Source organism: Biomphalaria glabrata, chromosome 10, assembly GCF_947242115.1.
Source record: "Biomphalaria glabrata chromosome 10, xgBioGlab47.1, whole genome shotgun sequence".
Taxonomy (NCBI): Eukaryota; Metazoa; Mollusca; class Gastropoda; family Planorbidae; genus Biomphalaria; species Biomphalaria glabrata.
Genome location: NC_074720.1, coordinates 1,082,807 through 1,101,410, shown reverse-complemented (window position 1 = coordinate 1,101,410; position 18,604 = coordinate 1,082,807). Strand labels below are relative to the sequence as shown.

The window sequence follows — 18,604 nt, the reverse complement described above, 5'->3', positions numbered from 1 at the left end:
GTACAATATTTATGCATACAAGAACCTACCTATAAAAACCTTTAAAATATTTACATATATATGTTACAAATATTAAAGTGCTTACCGGGAGCTGTAGTTGTAAATCTTAGCCATTGTGTGGAAGGGCAAAGTTCAAATAACATTACAACAGTGATGCCCAAAATATGGCCCGCGCGCTAGATCCGGCCCTCGACGTGGTTCCATCCGCCCTACGAAACGTCGGAACAAAGTGTAGAAATCCCCCCCCTCCAAACGAAAAAAAAAGTATTAAAAATGTATCTTTACCTACGTATAGGCCCTCTCGTTTTCTCTGATGGATTGGTATCATAATCACAACCACAAAATGAGTCGTTGGTAAAGCTACCAATACTGTTGCCTACATCTAGGTTTCTACCAAAATAGTTGCAGAACAATATCCTTTCATTTTTTTAAAAAACTTTTCGGTCATTTGGCCCGCAAGACGAGTGCTAGATATTAAAATGCCCCGCTGGTCGAATTAGGTTGGGCATCACTGGTTTAAACAATGAAGAAAATAAGTTGATTGCATGTGTGTGTGTGTTTATATATGTGATAACTATTAACAATTTGCATGTGTATGTATTTAGCACATCTTGTTTTTTTCTTTAAATTATAACACTAAAAAAAAACTATTTCAATTTTTCAACAAGAGAGACAATTAGGACTGGAAGATGAAAGGTGGAATTTATTTGTTTACTTCCCTTTGACCAAAATAAAATATATTTTCAAGACAACCCAAACAGGATATGAATTCAAGAGGATTGACCAAATGGACAGTCAGCTGAATTCAGAGGTCCCTATAATGGTCACTTCCCCCTCCCCCCGGGCCCCAAAAATTCAATCTCTACCACTGAATGTAATCTTTTACTGCTTAGAGAATTGACATTGCTGGTCAGTGTTGATGCCTTCTAAGACATTTGGTGACGCTTGTACAATGCAGACGCGGAACCGTTGATATGTTTGCCTTGTGTGTTATTTTTAATTAACTAAGACTTCAACTGAATAAAGTGAAAAATAAAAACAAATATTTTTAAATTGTAATTCTTTCTAATTACTTTGCTTGTACATATCTTTCAGCTTGCTCAGTGCGTTACGGTCCTTTCTCTTTTGTCAATCACTGGGGGTAGGAGGGGGAATCTGGTATAAAGCTTCCGTGTTGCATTTAGGAGCCCAGAAAACATTAGTTATTTTAGAAAGAAAATCCGCTGCCGAGAACAAACAGAGACGGCGAAAAGAAAATCTAAATCTACCTCCTGCTGACAATGGTTATGCTTGCCCTGAATGGGATTAAAGATTAGGATTGTAGATTTTTAGATCCAGTTATTGCTAGGCTCTCAAGGGGGATAACATTGTCGTAGTGACTGACTCAGCTGTGGCCCATCCTGAATTAAAGATTGTTATGATGTTTTCATCTCAAGTGACTGTCCATTGAGCTTGTTCGTTAATTTTCGCTTTTGTGACGTCATGTAGATCGATATTTTCGGACTCGCACCTGTAATACACGATCTACAATTATCGAGGTACTTTAGAAATACTTTAAGTACAACTTACATACATACATTGGTTATACAATTTACTTTGTCAGTCTCCGCTAGCAGAGTGGTTACCGTGTTGGATTGATAAACCTAAGAAGGCTTGAGCCACGAGTTCAAATTTAGGTCATTTTCCTTTTTTTTTTAAATGTTATAAATGCTTTTTTTAAATTGAGTATCTAGATCTACGACAAATTTAATGACATGCCTGATCCTATGCTTAATATAAGATTAAAAAAAAAATATATATTTTCTTGTTGTGACCTCTACTGGGAATACAAAAGTGTTTTATTTCGTAAAAAGTGTGTCTGTTATTTTTTCATGAACACAACTATCTCCAATATATTTTGGACTTTTATTCACCACTAGTAGTTTCTAAAAATGCAAAGAAATATTGACAAATTAAATTATTACATATTCTTGTTAGTTATTATAAATGACCTTAGAACATTTCTAGTTCAATTATTACGGCATCTAGTAACTAATAGTGATGTAAGCCCATGTGGGTTGTATGTCTAGGCTTGTAAAGGGACAAGCAAAGGAAAACGAGAACTATGAACAATTCTGAACAAAGTTCTTACATTTGTTGTTGTGATACCATAAAATTAGTTGTTGTTGTTTTTTATAAATGCAATGTATCTTTTGGAAAGTGAATAAAAAAAAAAAGATTCTCAGTAATTGTGGGGGCAATCTAACACAATTACAAAACATGTTACAAATATGTCAGAAATCTAAAGCCCCCATGCCTGACATCCTAGAAGGTAGTCTCTACTATAGTGTATTCACGAATCTATGAATCCACTAGTTTGACTACATATATTCATTTGGTGAAATGTCGAAATGATATTTATACTATGGTTACTATGGAAGTACACGCGCAATATGCACATTAGCGGTTTTATAATAAATTTAATAAAATTTATATATAGATACTAAGATAGTTTTTAATTTCGTGCATATTTTTCAGTCTTATTTTTGTGTTTTTCTTTTTCATTTGGGGCCATCCTAATGATCCTATTCACTTCTTCTAGGACATCTAATTAGGCAAGCCCGGCCCTGCGTTTGAGTCGCCTCCCTTAATCTGACAACCTTTAAATGCAATGTGAAAGATCAAGGCTCTTACAAAGCTTCCCTGCTTTCCAAAAGCTCCATTGTTGGACAAAGAAATTATGTCGATGGGTCTGACCAGTGTGACATTAAAACTTGCTATCATTGCCGTCAGTGGGCTGGAACGATGTGGTAAATAGATACCTGTCAATCAGATAGTATCAATTAATCAATTAAAAGACTGAACTATGATTACTGCTGCGAGGGGAGGGGAATAACTGTTAAAAAAGATCATTGTTGCTTAGTTTTACATTGTTTCGAATGTTCCTTCAGAACTGATGACTAATTCAATTATAAGTACTTAATTAACTAATTGGTTATTTTTCTTTATTGATTCGTGTCTTATGTCAATGAATAAAAAAAAGCAAAATTTTAACTAAATCTGAGAAAGGGTGTGGGAGAGATAACGTGTAAAAAACTTTTTTACAGACAGACAGACAGACAGACAGAATGAGTTGATATTAAATGATATAAAAATGAAGGTTGAGCATCGCATAAAAGATATTTGAGATGCCCCTGCGAGATGTTTGAGATGCCACTACGAGATGTTTGAGATGCCACTACGAGATGTTTGAGATGCCACTACGAGATGTTTGAGATGCCACTGCGAGATGTTTGAGATGCCACTACGAGATGTTTGAGATGCCACTGCGAGATGTTTGAGATGCCACTGCGAGATGTTTGAGATGCCACTGCGAGATGTTTGAGATGCCACTACGCCTATGTGTTCCCCATCCACTGTTTACGCCTATGACGTTACTTACACATCAGCTCCGTTCCCGGAGTACCTGGAGTAGTAAAGACCAACCAGCGTGTTGCTGATGTTTGAAGTGTAGCTCATCAAAAAATGCAAAGAAATATTGACCATTGAATTGTTACATATACTTGTTATTTATTATAAGTGAATTTAAAGAATTCTTTTCTTTATGCTCAGTCGTTTAGTGAATTATAGAGCTTCCGATAATTTGGGGCTCTGTAACATAATTACCAAACATGGATGAAACATGTCAGAACTCTATAGCCGCCCCATACGTAAAACCCTAGCTCGTAGTCTCCACTATAGTCTAAACGTCAAGGCTCATTCACGAATCTTTGGATCCACTTGTTTGATTACATATGTTAAAAGACTACTGTTTTTCCATTTGGTTAAATGTTGAATTAATAACAGTTTAGATAACAGTGACCCAATAGATGATATCTTCCTGGATATTTCCAAAGCTTTTGGCAAAGTTCGTCACCATAGTTTGCTTAAAAAAATTAAAATATTTTGGCATTAGTGGTCCATTTTCTGATACGGAGAGAACAAACTGTAATCTGTAATAATAAATAGCTCTAAGCCAACACCAATAACAGTAAACTCAGGTGTAACTCAATAAACAGTCTTAGGTCCACTACTACTTCTAATTTACATAAACGAATTATCAAATTGCATAAGTTCAGGAACAAACCTTCACTGTTTTCAGGACCTTTGGTAGGTCAAAAACAGGAGAGAGATATACAGAAAAGATCAGTAATTGGAGGTAGGTCATCTCTTTTCAACATTCATAGAGCCTATGCATCTCTTTTTTTCTTCTTAAGATGATTTTTTTTTCTATCGAGGGCCGCATTTAAAAAAATAGGGGACGGGGGCCGCATATACAGTATTTGTACTCAACGGAGTTGTTATCCTTGTGACTGCTGTCACATTCAATCACCATCGACCTGATCTTACACATACTTATTTAAAAATTGTAAACAATCCATAGCATTGTATGTGGACCAAAATAATGTACAAATTTTTAAAGTGTGAAATTGTAACTTTTGGCTTTGACTTGAACCTTTCTTTCAGGTCATAATTTACTTGGAGGTGTGTACTCAGCCTTTGCATTAAGTCAGTGATTCCCAAAGTGGTCTATATAGACCCCCAGGGGTCTACGAGGACTTCCAAGGGGTCTACGGAAGTGAAAAAATAAATTAGGGAACTATAACTTTAAAATGGGGGTCTACGATAGTGGATCTCATTTAAGCATGTCAAGACTTTAAATTTATTTTCTCATCAGTGATCTGTACTTTAGCTAAATCTTTGAATTGTAAACCTGTTAGTTGAAAGAATTTTGTTTATTAAAAAATTTTAACATCTTATTTACTTATTTTAATTAGCTTAATTGTATATATGAAAGTAATATATATATGGCTGAGTCTAGCAAGATCTATAGAAGGTACAGTATTGGTTATTAGTTATGTGTCATCCTTCCTTCCCTGTCAAATAAGCTGTTTTATTTGAGCTTTTTATGTAACAAAGTTTTAATTTAAGTCGCTATGAAACCATTTAAGGTGGAACATCATTTGAGACACCCGGGACCCCCGGTTCGGAAGTCAAGCCCTTTATCACTCAACCACCGAGCCTCCCACTACAGATAAATGGAAACCCAATTATTCTTTTCAATTTTATCTTTTATTTTCTTGTTTTTAAATTTAATACAGGTGCAACACTTGGCACAAGTTTAGTTGTTTGGTAAGTTATGTAAAGCAACAGTTCACAAACTGTAGTCATCGTACCTCCATAGGTGTTACGCAGTAAGATGAAAATAATGAACATTTTTTTTATCTAAAAGCATGCTTATCCAATGATGGGAAGCGTGGTCGAGAGGCTAAGTGCGCCTGAATTGTGCTTGGCTTGGCTACCTATAAATGGGGCTCGAGGTTCGAAACCCGACTCGGACAGAGTTTACTGCAGCACGGAAACCTTTGTTTATTAATCAACTCTTTTCTCAGTACTGTTTTGAAGTATTTAGTTTGACATCCCAACCATATGTTTTGAAGACATTCTTGAGACGAATATTCCCAACTGGGTATTGAGCCCAAAGATTATATCAACCCACTCGTCAGTCTGTCTCCCTGGTAAAATGTTTGAACGTTTATCTCCCATTTCTCATTCTCGGATCAAGTTAGAACTTTGCACAATTATTTATTGAACCTGACAAGACATGAATCAATTTAAAAAATTATCAAATTAGGTACTTAATTTTTGGTGATTTATTATTTTGTTTTATATCGAAATAAGGGCAATAAATGCAACTTAATGCTGTATTTATGGATTTCATCCCTTCATTGTCATTTGGCACGTTTTTTCTTCCTATTCCCATTCTCGGGTCAAGTTGTATTTTTAGCATAATTATTCATAGTCGATGACAATAGACGAATAAATCGAGAAATTAACAAATTAGTACTAATTAATCAAGTTCGTTCTTTGAAACCGCAGCTGAATTTTCTGTTAGCAATAATTTTAACTTAATTTTTTTTTTAGCATAGGAGGAGGCAGAGGGAGTAGCCGTGGACCAGCAAGTAGCAACACTGTGCAGAATTTTCAGTCCCAGCATGGTGTAAAATATTGTTGCAACTCTCGGCTAGGCACTCAACGAATAGGCATGCAACTCAACACAGTTTAACAGGAAATAAATACGTGTGTTTATTCACTAGGGCAAACATATAACACCCTTAGGCTTCCTCAGAGTCTAACTACTAATTATACCAGTCCTTTGCTACTTAACCCGAATGTGGAGCAGCGACAGCCTTCCCCGCTTCGCTCCAGGTCCCTACTACAACCTTCAGGCAGCACAAAAGTTGGCCTCTTAGTTTCCCAAACATTCAGACTCTTCACAATCCCTGATGCACTGTTCTTCTCTCCATTCTAGTATCTTTCTGTTTACGTTCAACAGTGCGCTAGTGCGCACCTCAAGCAATTGTGCACAATTATTTCCTTTTACTCGACAACACAAGAATTAATTTTTTAAAAAGCTGAATCAGTCCACTTTTTAGGTCATAGTCTAAGTATTAGTGAACATAAACCTTAAAAGTAGGTCGAGACTTTAGAAACAATAGGCATTACAAGCGTCCATGATCATAAGCTCTCCTCTAGCAGAGTGGTTACAATGTTGAGAAGGCTTGAGCCATGAATTTGAAATAACGTAGTCGTGCCTCCTCACATTAATTGATTGTTATAAATGCATTTTATTTTTTAGTCTAGATCTATTACACATTTAATAAGACTGACCCCAAACTGCTAATTGATATAACTATGCTGAATATAAACTTTTATATATATGTGTCATAGGGTGTCTTCCCCAACTAATGTCAGGTACCCATCAGAGGCACCCAAGAATCCCAAAATAAAAATCCCAATCTTCACCGGGAATCGAACCCGGGACCCCAGGTTCAGAAGCCAATCGCTTAACCGCTCAGCCACCTCGCCTCATTGAGGTGTGTACTCTGGAGCTTTAATGAAATTAATGGTTGGGAAATTGTTCTTTAATTAATTTTTTTAAAAAACGTGTTTTTCTCAGTCAAAGCACGGGCTTCATCTGTTGTTACACTCGCCATCTTGTCTCAAGCTAACCCAACACTTTCAACACAGTTCTTCATAGTATGAAATAAGTATTGGTCTGAGTTTGTAATTGATTGAATACTTCGAAATATTGCCAATAAGAATAATCTTCGTTTACTTTAAACTTTTAAGAATGACATGTATAGACAATGTTTGTTTACCTTCTTTTCATAACAGATAAGAATCAGAAATTTAAATGATTTTTATAGATATTTATAATTATTACTTTTAATATATTTGCATTTTTTTATGTATAAACTGTGGGCACATCTGATTTCTGTTGGCTTCCGCGGCGCATAAAACACTCCGGCGGACCGCACGTGGCCCGGGTGACGTAATTTACCCGCTCCTGCACTCTAATCAAAAGTGATTATTCATTTTTATTAGTTTCGTAGCTTTATTTTGTATCTTATTATCTTTCTTTTTAGCGACTTGTGGTGGGGGTAGGGGGTTGTCCCAAATTAATTTAATGTTGGGCTAACAAAAGTTAAATATGAGTTTTAGTTTAGGGATTGTTCGATGTATTAAAATTTCTGTTAAAAGACCCTATTGGGATTCCATGATATGTTTATCATCTATCCCTTGGCTTCTATCTGGCGCTGTGAGAGTTCATGTTACCAAGTCCCTCCCCTTTTTCAGATCAGCAGCTGCTATTAAGGTATGTGTGGTACTTTTGTCCTTTCAATGTGTCATAACAGAAGCGCGGTGGCTGAGCGGTAAAGCGGTTGGCTTCCAAACCAGAAGTTCCAGCTTTCTCTTGAAGACTAGCCCTTTTATTCTCGGTATGGGCGCCTTTGAGTCCACCCAGCTCTAATGAGTACCTCACACTAGTTGGGGAAAAGTAAAGGCTGTTGGTCGTTGTGCTGGCCAAATGACACCCCTGTTACCCCTGTTGCCATATGCCACAGAAACAGATGACCTTCACATCATCTGCCCTATAGATCACAAGGTCTGAAAGGGGAACTTTTTTATGCGTCATAAAGGGGGGATGTAATTTGAGTACAAAGTTCTCTACATTTTGTGAATAACCTTGACCTATCTACAATTGTGTGACAAGTATTTTGTGTAGTTTTTTTTATTGTTCTATATATTACGCAATCATCTGCAAATAACCTGACTTTTTGTTCCTGAATTAATGCCATTGGGTAGGTCCTATGTGTATATTAGAAACATCAGTGGACCTAAGACTTCCTTGAGGCACACCTGTGTATTCTGTTACTGGAGCTTATTGAGAGCCAGAACCGTAGTGATGGGGGGGGGGGGCAAGGGGGCACTATGCACTGGCCGCCACACACAGAAAGGCTTCAAAAAATACAATTATTGTAGGTATTTTTGTTAGGTAATACATTATAAGGTTATTTGTATTGTATTGGTACGATTCTCTCTCTCTTTTAATCAGGCCTTTTCCAAACACTGCTCAATACACACATCAAACTCAAGAACTTGACAGCTAGAGTTCCAAAATATAATAGTACAACACAATTGGCAGCACAATAAACTGACTACAAATGTTACACTGTACATCACCGTACTGCCGTACTAAACTTAACTACTGTATCTCTTCCTGGATTGGTACGTTTTACTCGAGGACACCACTAGGACCGATTGCATGGTCAACAATCCCGGCCTCCTAGCTGTTCTATACTGAAATTACACTACATTACACACTCTTGTCTCTGGTCCACCAAGGCTTCTGATCACATGACCGCAACACGGGCCATCTTTACGTGCAAACGTCAGACCAGTATTTGTCCTTTGTCCGTCGACATAGTACGCTAAACTGTATTACTGGCCTGTGTCACATGTGTCAGCTGATTGTACACAGTTAACTCTATCGCGTCGCCAATAGGATTACAACAGTAGGCCTATTATTATTAAATACATTTTATCAACAAGTCTATATTTCTATGTGATGTTCATGGGGCGGGGGGGGGCGCCAATAGTGTACCTTTAGCCGGGTGCACGCTTTGCTCACTACGCCTCTGTCCATAGCGATGTGCTCTTTGCCTGGATAAATCCTGGGTGCAATAAAGCAGTAATACCACAATGTTTAATTAAGTAAAAGTGATAAACTTTTGATAAGACTACTAAAATGATATCTCTGTTACAGCCCAGGGTGCAGAAGGCGTGACTAAAAAACTAAAGTTAGTTGAAGCAGAGCTGGCAAAGTTAAAGATAAAGTATGCTGTAAGTTATTTGACTAATTTCATGGTAAGATTATTAGTCTATCTACGTATCTTATCTTATCTTTGATAAAAAAAAATGGGCGTGATGGCTGAATGGTAAAGGGCTTGACTTCTGAAACAAGGGTTCTTGAGTTCAAGACCCGGTGAAGACGGACTTGAAATGTTTAATGGATACCTAGCATTTGTTGTGGATAAGTAAAGGTGTTTGCCCCGTAGATCTGAAAGGTTCACATTTGAAACCATTAGCTCCTTCGTTCTGCGGTCGGGAACTTATGGTTCTAGTCCTAAACCGTTTTAGAACTCTTCGAAAGTCCCCTTTCAATATGCTTGCTTTATACTTTTTAAATTACAGATCCCTAGAAGTCTCGCTGCTACAAATTTTAATTTTAAGATAATTCTAATCTTTCATATAAACCATTTTCAATCTGGAAGATTCTTTTCTTTTCTCTATTTTTTTTTCTAGCTGTAGTTTTTATTTTTTAAAATATGTTTGAATAGAAAAAAAAAGCTTTAAAAATTTTGAGTTATTTCCCATTGTTAAGGATAGTAAAGATGTTTCTGGTAACCGGAGAAATATTATGTTAAAGCTCTTTAAAACTCTAAACGTCTTTGAGAAATTTGTTTAGAACTTTGTCTTGCCAATGATATTTAGGTGTAGCTAATATCTCCCAAGAAGGTTTATATATTTTAAATTGTCCTCTTTTCAGGAGCTGGAACATTCTCAAGAGATAAAGAATAAGCAGCTTAAACAAGCGAAGGACGTAAGTTATATCTTTTACTATCAAAGTGTAATTATATTTTTTTTTTTGTAATCTATAAGATAAGAATTAAAATTTGAAACACATATGTTTTAACATAATTTAACATAATAATTTTCACAAATATGTTTTCTCTTCAGAATCGAAAAATGGCTCTGAACAAGAAGGACCAAATAATCGAGGTAAAAAAAGTTTTAGAAATATCAAGAAAGTGCAAAATTCTCTTCTTAACAAAACATTGATTGAAATTGTAAAAAAAAAAACAGCTTAAGACTTTGTTTATAAAACACATTTTTTTTCCTCTAGCTTCTAAAACGGGAGCTTCAAGAATTAAGGTAAGTATCTAGCTTCACAATTAGTCTCTCAGTAGCAATTATTTTGTTCTATAAATTAGCCCAAGTAAAGTCTGAAAAAAAAAAAGTTTTATATTTACTTCAATGAATTTTTTTTCTAATCTCACTTGTCCTCCTTGAATGTTGTCCTACTTGAATGTTGTCCTACTTGAATGTTGTCCTACTTGAATGTTGTCCTACTTGAATGTTGTCCTACTTGAATGTTGTCCTACTTGAATGTTGTCCTACATAAATGTTGTCCTACTTGAATGTTATCCTCCTTGAATGTTGTCCTACTTGAATGTTGTCCTTCTTGAATGTTGTCCTACTTGAATGTTGTCCTACTTGAATATTGTCCTACATGAATGTTGTCTAATTGAATGTTGTCCTACTTGAATGTTGTCCTACATGAATGTTGTCATACATGAATGTTATCCTACTTGAATGTTGTCCTACTTGAATGTTGTCCTACATAAATGTTGTCCTACTTGAATGTTATCCTACTTGAATGTTGTCCTACTTGAATGTTGTCCTACATGAATGTTATCCTACTTGAATGTTGTCCTACTTGAATGTTGTCCTACTTGAATGTTATCCTACTTGAATGTTGTCCTACTTGAATATTGTCCTACATGAATGTTGTCCTACATGAATGTTATCCTATTTGAATGTTGTCCTACTTGAATATTGTCCTACATGAATGTTGTCCTACTTGAATGTTATCCTACTTGAATGTTGTCCTACTTGAATATTGTCCTACTTTAATGTTGTCTAGCTTGAATGTTGTCCTACTTGAATGTTGTCTAACTTGAATGTTGTCCTACTTGAATGTTGTCCTACTTGAATGTTGTCCTACATGAATGTTGTCATACATGAATGTTATCCTACTTGAATGTTGTCCTACTTGAATGTTGTCCTACATAAATGTTGTCCTACTTGAATGTTATCCTACTTGAATGTTGTCCTACTTGAATGTTGTCCTACATGAATGTTATCCTACTTGAATGTTGTCCTACTTGAATGTTGTCCTACTTGAATGTTGTCCTACTTGAATGTTATCCTACTTGAATGTTGTCCTACTTGAATATTGTCCTACATGAATGTTGTCCTACATGAATGTTATCCTATTTTAATGTTGTCCTACTTGAATATTGTCCTACATGAATGTTGTCCTACTTGAATGTTGTCCTACTTGAATATTGTCCTACTTTAATGTTGTCTAGCTTGAATGTTATCCTACTTGAATGTTATCTTACTTGAATGTTGTCCTACATGAATGTTATCCTACTTGAATGTTGTCCTACTTGAATGTTGTCCTACTTGAATGTTGTCCTACTTGAATGTTGTCCTACTTGAAAATTGTCCTACATGAATGTTGTCCTACATGAATGTTATCCTACTTGAATGTTGTCCTACTTGAATATTGTCCTACTTGAATGTTGTCTAACTTGAATGTTGTCCTACTTGAATGTTGTCCTACTTGAATGTTGTCTAACTTGAATGTTGTCTAATTGAATGTTGTCCTACTTGAATGTTGTCCTACATGAATGTTGTCATACATGAATGTTATCCTACTTGAATGTTGTCCTACTTGAATGTTGTCCTACATAAATGTTGTCCTACTTGAATGTTATCCTACTTGAATGTTGTCCTACTTGAATGTTGTCCTACATGAATGTTATCCTACTTGAATGTTGTCCTACTTGAATGTTGTCCTACTTGAATGTTATCCTACTTGAATGTTGTCCTACTTGAATATTGTCCTACATGAATGTTGTCCTACATGAATGTTATCCTATTTGAATGTTGTCCTACTTGAATATTGTCCTACATGAATGTTGTCCTACTTGAATGTTATCCTACTTGAATGTTGTCCTACTTGAATATTGTCCTACTTTAATGTTGTCTAGCTTGAATGTTATCCTACTTGAATGTTATCTTACTTGAATGTTGTCCTACATGAATGTTATCCTATTTGAATGTTGTCCTACTTAAATGTTGTCCTACTTGAATGTTGTCCTACTTGAAAATTGTCCTACATGAATGTTATCCTACTTGAATGTTGTCCTACTTGAATATTGTCCTACTTGAATGTTGTCTAACTTGAATGTTGTCCTACTTGAATGTTGTCCTACCTGAATGTTGTCCTCCTTGAATGTTCTCTAACTTGAATGTTGTCCTACATGAATGTTGTCCTACATAAATGTTATCCTAATTGAATGTTGTCTTACTTGAATGTTATCCTCCTTTAATGTTTTTTTTTTAAATATCATTCTATTATCCTACTTGAATGTTGTCCTAATTTAATTTTGTCCTCCTTGGATGTTGTCCTCCTTGGATGTTGTCCTCCTTGAACGTTGTCCTTCTTTAATGTTTTTTTTTAATCATTCTATTTCGAACATTTTTTTCCTGATCTCACTTATCCTACTTAGTTGTTGTCCTGCTTGAATGTTGTCCTTCCTGAATGTTGTCCTGCTTAAATGTCCTACTTGAATGTTGCAACACTTTAATTTTGTCCCCCTTGAATGCTGTCCTACTTAAATGTTGTTTTTCTTTCTTTCCTTTTTTTTTTTTAGAAAAGCAACAAACAATTGAAATAAATCAGCCAAATGTTCCTCATTCTTCGAGGACTCCCTTTTTAATTACCCGAGGCACTCACTTGGATGGCTGCCTGGTCGTGCGGTTTGCGCGCTGGACTGTCCTTCGGATTTATCGACGGTCTAGGGTTCAAACCCTGCCCGCTATCATCCCCCGTCGTCCTGCGGGAGGTTTGGACTAGGAAGTAAACTATCTTCAACTCTGAAGGAACATCCGAAACATGTAAAACAAAACAAAACAAGCCTGTCATTTTGTTTAAGACTAATGCAAGTCCTTGGAAATTGTTTGTAAGGAGGAAGAAAACCCATGTCATTCTGGTATTATCTATTATAGAAATGCATCGCACCATTGAACTCCTATGTTAGCTTATTGGTTTTTTTTTTGGTTAGTTAAATATATTTAAATGTTTGACATAATGTTGGTAATATTTTCTAAATGTTCATATTATCTCTGGTTATATTCTTCTTCTAGATCTGTTTTCTCATTCAAAATTGTATACTTGCATATTTATATTTGCTTGTATATTTAATGAAAATTAAAATGCTAATTGCTGTTAATAAAAAAAAATAGCAGCCTTTACAGAAAATCATTTTATTCATTGCTTAACTCTTTCTGTCCTGATTGATGATACCATCGTTGATGTGACCCCCAAAAATTAACTTAATTTTTTTTTTACTTTATTTGGTGTTATATAAAAAAATCTATACCATTTATAATATTTTCTAATTAAAACAAAAACATAATTGAAGTTTAATCGTAACAGGGCAGAGAAATATAAATGGCGAAAATGAATAATTAAAACTGAACGCGGAAAATAATTATTTCTTGATAACCTGTATATCATGTAATTAAATAGCCCACTGAACAAAAACCTATACAGAAAATTTTCCTTTGAAACATAAGCAAACTAATAATAAGGCTTGTCTACGAGTCCGAAGATTAATGAGGAATGAAGTATTTCCAGTGTTTACGCAGCCCCAGCTGTGACCTACATACTTTGCCATAACTAAATAATGTACAACAGACAACTGTTTGATGTGAGAAAAAAGCAAATTAACACTGCGATATGTTAAGATGTTAAGGTTATCTGTTTATATGGCCGATGTGGCCAGCACACCATAAATTTCCCCATCTATCATAAGTTACGCATAAGACTCAGGGGCATCATAGAAATACCGATATTCGAATTGCCAGTCTTCATCAAGATTGGAATCCTGGACCCCTTAGTTTGGAGGCTAAGTGCTTTACCACTAAGCCACCACACCTGTTTTTGCTATGAGATAATCTCAACGCTTGACACATTTTAATGTTTTTAATTGAATGAAAAAGATACCCATCATTAATGTAAATAGTTAGACCCAGGGAAACTAACAATTATATTGTTTTATTTATAAGTATCGGAACTCTGGCCGACGGTTGACGATGGTGTCATGTGGTCAGCACAAGGACAAACCACTTTACCATTAAGAGTTTGGTGGTCTCAGGGGCGGCCTTAATAAGCACAGTCTTCTCTGGGATTCGAACTCCAAGACAAATCTGTTCAGTAGCCAAGCGCCTTAACTCTTAACCACAACGCCCAGCGTGGAGAATGCGTTTGCTATTAACTAGTGACTGGTGTTTAGAGAGTGGTATACACATCTCTAACATTAATATAGCGTTTGTTATATTTTGATATAACAATGTGTGTAGCTATCATATAACTTGAAATGGTAGACATATATTGTGATGGTTGAACAAATAGTGACACTGTCCTACGTATTTGTAACTAATTTTTACAAATCTTTAATGTCCAAAGTATCATTTTGTAATATTAATTGTTATATACATAAGCAGCATAAAAAAATAGAAAAATCACACAAGAATAAATATATACTTAGCACTTCAATTATTTCTTTTTAAAAATTATGTGTCGTTAGTTTTAGTGGTAAAGGCACTAATGCATAAACTAAAACAGATTTATATAAGTGTTCCTTCTTACTCCTGACGTTAGAGCTTGGTGCGAGTTGCCTGCCAGAATCAGGAAAACATACGACTTAGTAAAGTTGAAGTCTGCAACTAATAAGATAATATAAAGATATAGATAAGCTAAGGTTAGGGATAAAAATAAGATGAATATAAGATAAGATAAGATACATGAAAAGACAGGATAAAAGGTAAGCTATAATGAAAGATTAGTTACAATAAATGAGATAAATTATAAGATGAAATCTTGAATAAATACGTTGAAACATATGATGATAAGTGATGATGACTGATAAGATATAAAATACGTTGTAAAGTTTAGTAAAGTTCTCCTTTCAGACCTTGCAATTCATAGGGCAGGGGATGTAAAAGTCATCTGTTTCTGACTATGGTTAACGAGGGTGTCTTGTGGCCAGCACAACGACCAAGGGCTTTGATTTTTCCTCAACAAATGTCAGGTACCCATTAGAGCTGTGGGGAGAGGGGACTCAGAGGCGCTCAATAGTCCCGAAATTAAGAATTCCGGTCTTCACGAGGATTCAAACCCGGGACTCCGGTTAAGAAGCCAAGCAACTTCCATACTGTAGCCAGCTCAGTGAATTGTGATACAATCTCTATAATGGGCCTCTCTCTCTCTCTAACTCTCTGTCTCTCCATCTCTCTGTCTCTTTTTGTGTGTGTGCCTCTGTGTGTGTGGCGAGGGGTATCTGTGAGAAGGTTTCCATGTTACAATTAGACTCTCACCAAAGACAGCGCCTCTCATGTCATGATTCGAACTTAAATCCCCCAGGGTAGCTTCTCGGTTTTATCTGCCACTCATGTAACAAATCAAAGATTTTTTTCTTGGAATTATGGATATCCGCCTCTGTTAAGATAAAACAGAAAGCCATAGATGTAAGATTGTTTTCTTGAAATGATGGGATATCCGCCTCTGTTGAGAAAAACCAAAAAGCCATAGATCTAGATCTCCTTCTATGATAAAGCGCTTTAAGCTATCGATCTAATGGAGTAGTTGTCGTGTCTTTTTAATATTCAAAGAGCTCTTCACCACAACTTGACAGCATCAAAAGTTGATGTTTTGAGAACAGAACGAGGGTGTTACTGTATTAACACATCAGAATGAGGGTATTTACCTTGTCGAGTATTGCATCAGACATAAACAGTGACGACACTCATTTAAGAACGAATATCCCAGTTTTGTTCCTTCTTCTTCTTTTGAAAGAATAGAAAGAAAAGAGAAGTGTTAATATATGGCAGAAATAAATAAAATAGAGAGAAAGAAGGGGACGACTAAAGAAGGAGAGAAAGAGGTGATGAGTAGAATTTGATGAATTTAATAACATGGGGAAGAGGAGGGAATTACATGCAGAGAGGATTGGGAGCTCTTAACTATAAAGAGGGGGGGGGGTAAATTAAGAAGGCAAGAGGCGGGCTTTATTATAGATATACAGAGAGAGAAAGCGATGGTAAGACAACATAAAAGAATGTGCAGGCCTGTCATTGGGAAAAATTATATTCAAGGCAAGAGACTGAGAGGAATAGAGAAATACGGTCAACAGATCTTGTGTGGTGCCCCAAAGGTTCAACAGACTTAAGTTGAAAGTGAAGGAAGATGGCCTGAATGCTGAGAGTGACGGAGTGAATTAAAAATATAGAAAGGAAAAGAGGGAAGAAATGAAAGGAGGAGAGGGTGAGCTAAAACTTGGAAGGGGAAAGAGGGGTGGGGGTGTATTTAAGGCCTCAGTCACCCAGTACAACAACTTATTTGGAAGGCTCTCTGGACAGTGAGAACACATCACTGACCCATATCAAAGTGTGTTTTTGTTGTTATAAAAGGGAATATCCAGTCATTGAATCCTGACATAATTCATACGTGGATTACTTTTCCGTTCTTATATAGGTAGGGGAAAAAATGTCTTTTTTACTTGTTGTTATTCAGGCGTAAAAAGAATAATTGTAATTAGTAAATATGAAGTTATTTACTAGATGCGCGGTGGTTGAGTACTATAGCGCTTGGGTTTCAAACTGAGTGGTCCCAGGTTTGAATCCTGGTGAAAACTGGTAATTTTAATTTTGGGCTCTTTAAGCATTCCTTGTTATCCCTGCGACAACGGACTCAACGCTCAAAAGCTACGGTCTGCAGGCTTTTTCAGTGCACGGACCAAAGGTTTGGAACTCACTCCCCATTGATCTCAGACAGACAACATGCTACACCACTTTTAAGAAGAACATTGAGATCTATCTGTTTAAAACTTTTTTTTAGATTAGTTTGTCATTGTAACTCTCGTGTTTATGTTTGTAATGTTATTACAGCGCATTGAGCCTACATTTAGTTTGTTAACAGCGCTTTATAAATAAAATTATTATATTATTATTGTTATTATTATTCGGTCTTAAAGACGAGCATAATTATTATTATCTTATAAAATACAAACGTTACTTCCTAGTGACAATCTAGTCATGTATGTTAATTAATGATTTATAATCTGATAAGTCATTGGTTTAACACTTTCCATAGTAAAGACGGTTAGTCGTTGTGCTGGCCACACGACACCCTCGCTAACTGTGGGGCCAGAAAACCTTTACATCATTTGCCCTATTGATTGCAAGGTCTGAAAGGGGAGCTTTACTTTTTTTTTTTTTAACATATATTGAATCTGCTTTGAAGAGTACGGTCTGAGCCGGATCCGACATTGACACACACACACACACACACACACACACACACAAACATGCACGATGACGTAGCTAATAAAATAATAGACATGACGTGCGTATTTATATAACATTATAGAACCTTGTACGTCGCCGTCTCCTAATAATGATTAAATTATTTCCGTGGGTCTCTATACAAGGCAGAAAAGATTTACACTATCCTCGAAACGAAAGATTACGAAAGATTACGTAAGAGGGCAGAATTTATTTAATTTATTATTATATATAATAAGGCTTGTCTTCGAGTCCAAAGATTAATGAGGAATACAGTATTTCCCGTGGCTGCGCAGCCCCAGCTGTGACCTGCATATTTTGCCACATCCAGGGCAAGCATAACCATTGTCTGCAGGTGGTCGATTTAGATTTTCTTTTCGTCGTCTGCGTTTGTCCTCCGCAGCAGATTTTCTTTTGGTCTCAAATGTTTGTATATATATATATATATATATATATATATATATATATATATATATATATATATATATATATATATATATGGCTCCTTTTGTCTCGAAATGCAATGGATGCGCCCAGGTGAGTCACCGGCTTTGGTTTAGTCTTGAGACGAGGCAGAACTTGGTGTGGCTAATCAAGCCAATTCTAGAGCGGTATACTTGCCACAATTCATGCATGTGTATTCCAATCTAGACTCTATTCAGATATAGAAATTGTGAAGGAGAAAGACGATTTATTGGATATTTTCGTACATGACGAAAATTAAAACTAGATAACTTGGTGGATCCGGTGTATAAAATAAAGGAAGTATTGATAAGATATCTTTTTTTTAGTTATAATGAAAATATCACTTTTTTGTTTTCACCAATACTCCAATACAGACGTTAGGATAGAGAACAAAGGTTAATTTTGTTTCATATTAGATATCATGCCTGGCCATATAGTCTTTAGTGGCGCTTACAAAGTGGAAAATGCCAATTAACAAAGAAAATAATGGCCATGGACACATTTGGTGATAGTCTATGTCTAGAAAAATTTTGTGAACAAAAATAAAAACATATTAGGCTTTGTAAAGCCTAAT

At 35.8% G+C, this 18,604-nt stretch overlaps 1 long non-coding RNA gene across 1 annotated transcript; it reads left to right on the top strand.

The window, feature by feature from the left end:
• Positions 1–9,129: 9,129 nt before the first annotated feature.
• On the top strand, positions 9,130–13,192 carry LOC129928861 (uncharacterized). The gene is made up of 4 exons (XR_008780383.1): positions 9,130–9,231; positions 9,914–9,967; positions 10,105–10,299; positions 12,873–13,192. It is a non-coding gene; the product is annotated as an uncharacterized LOC129928861 (long non-coding RNA).
• The last annotated feature ends 5,412 nt before the right edge of the window (positions 13,193–18,604 follow it).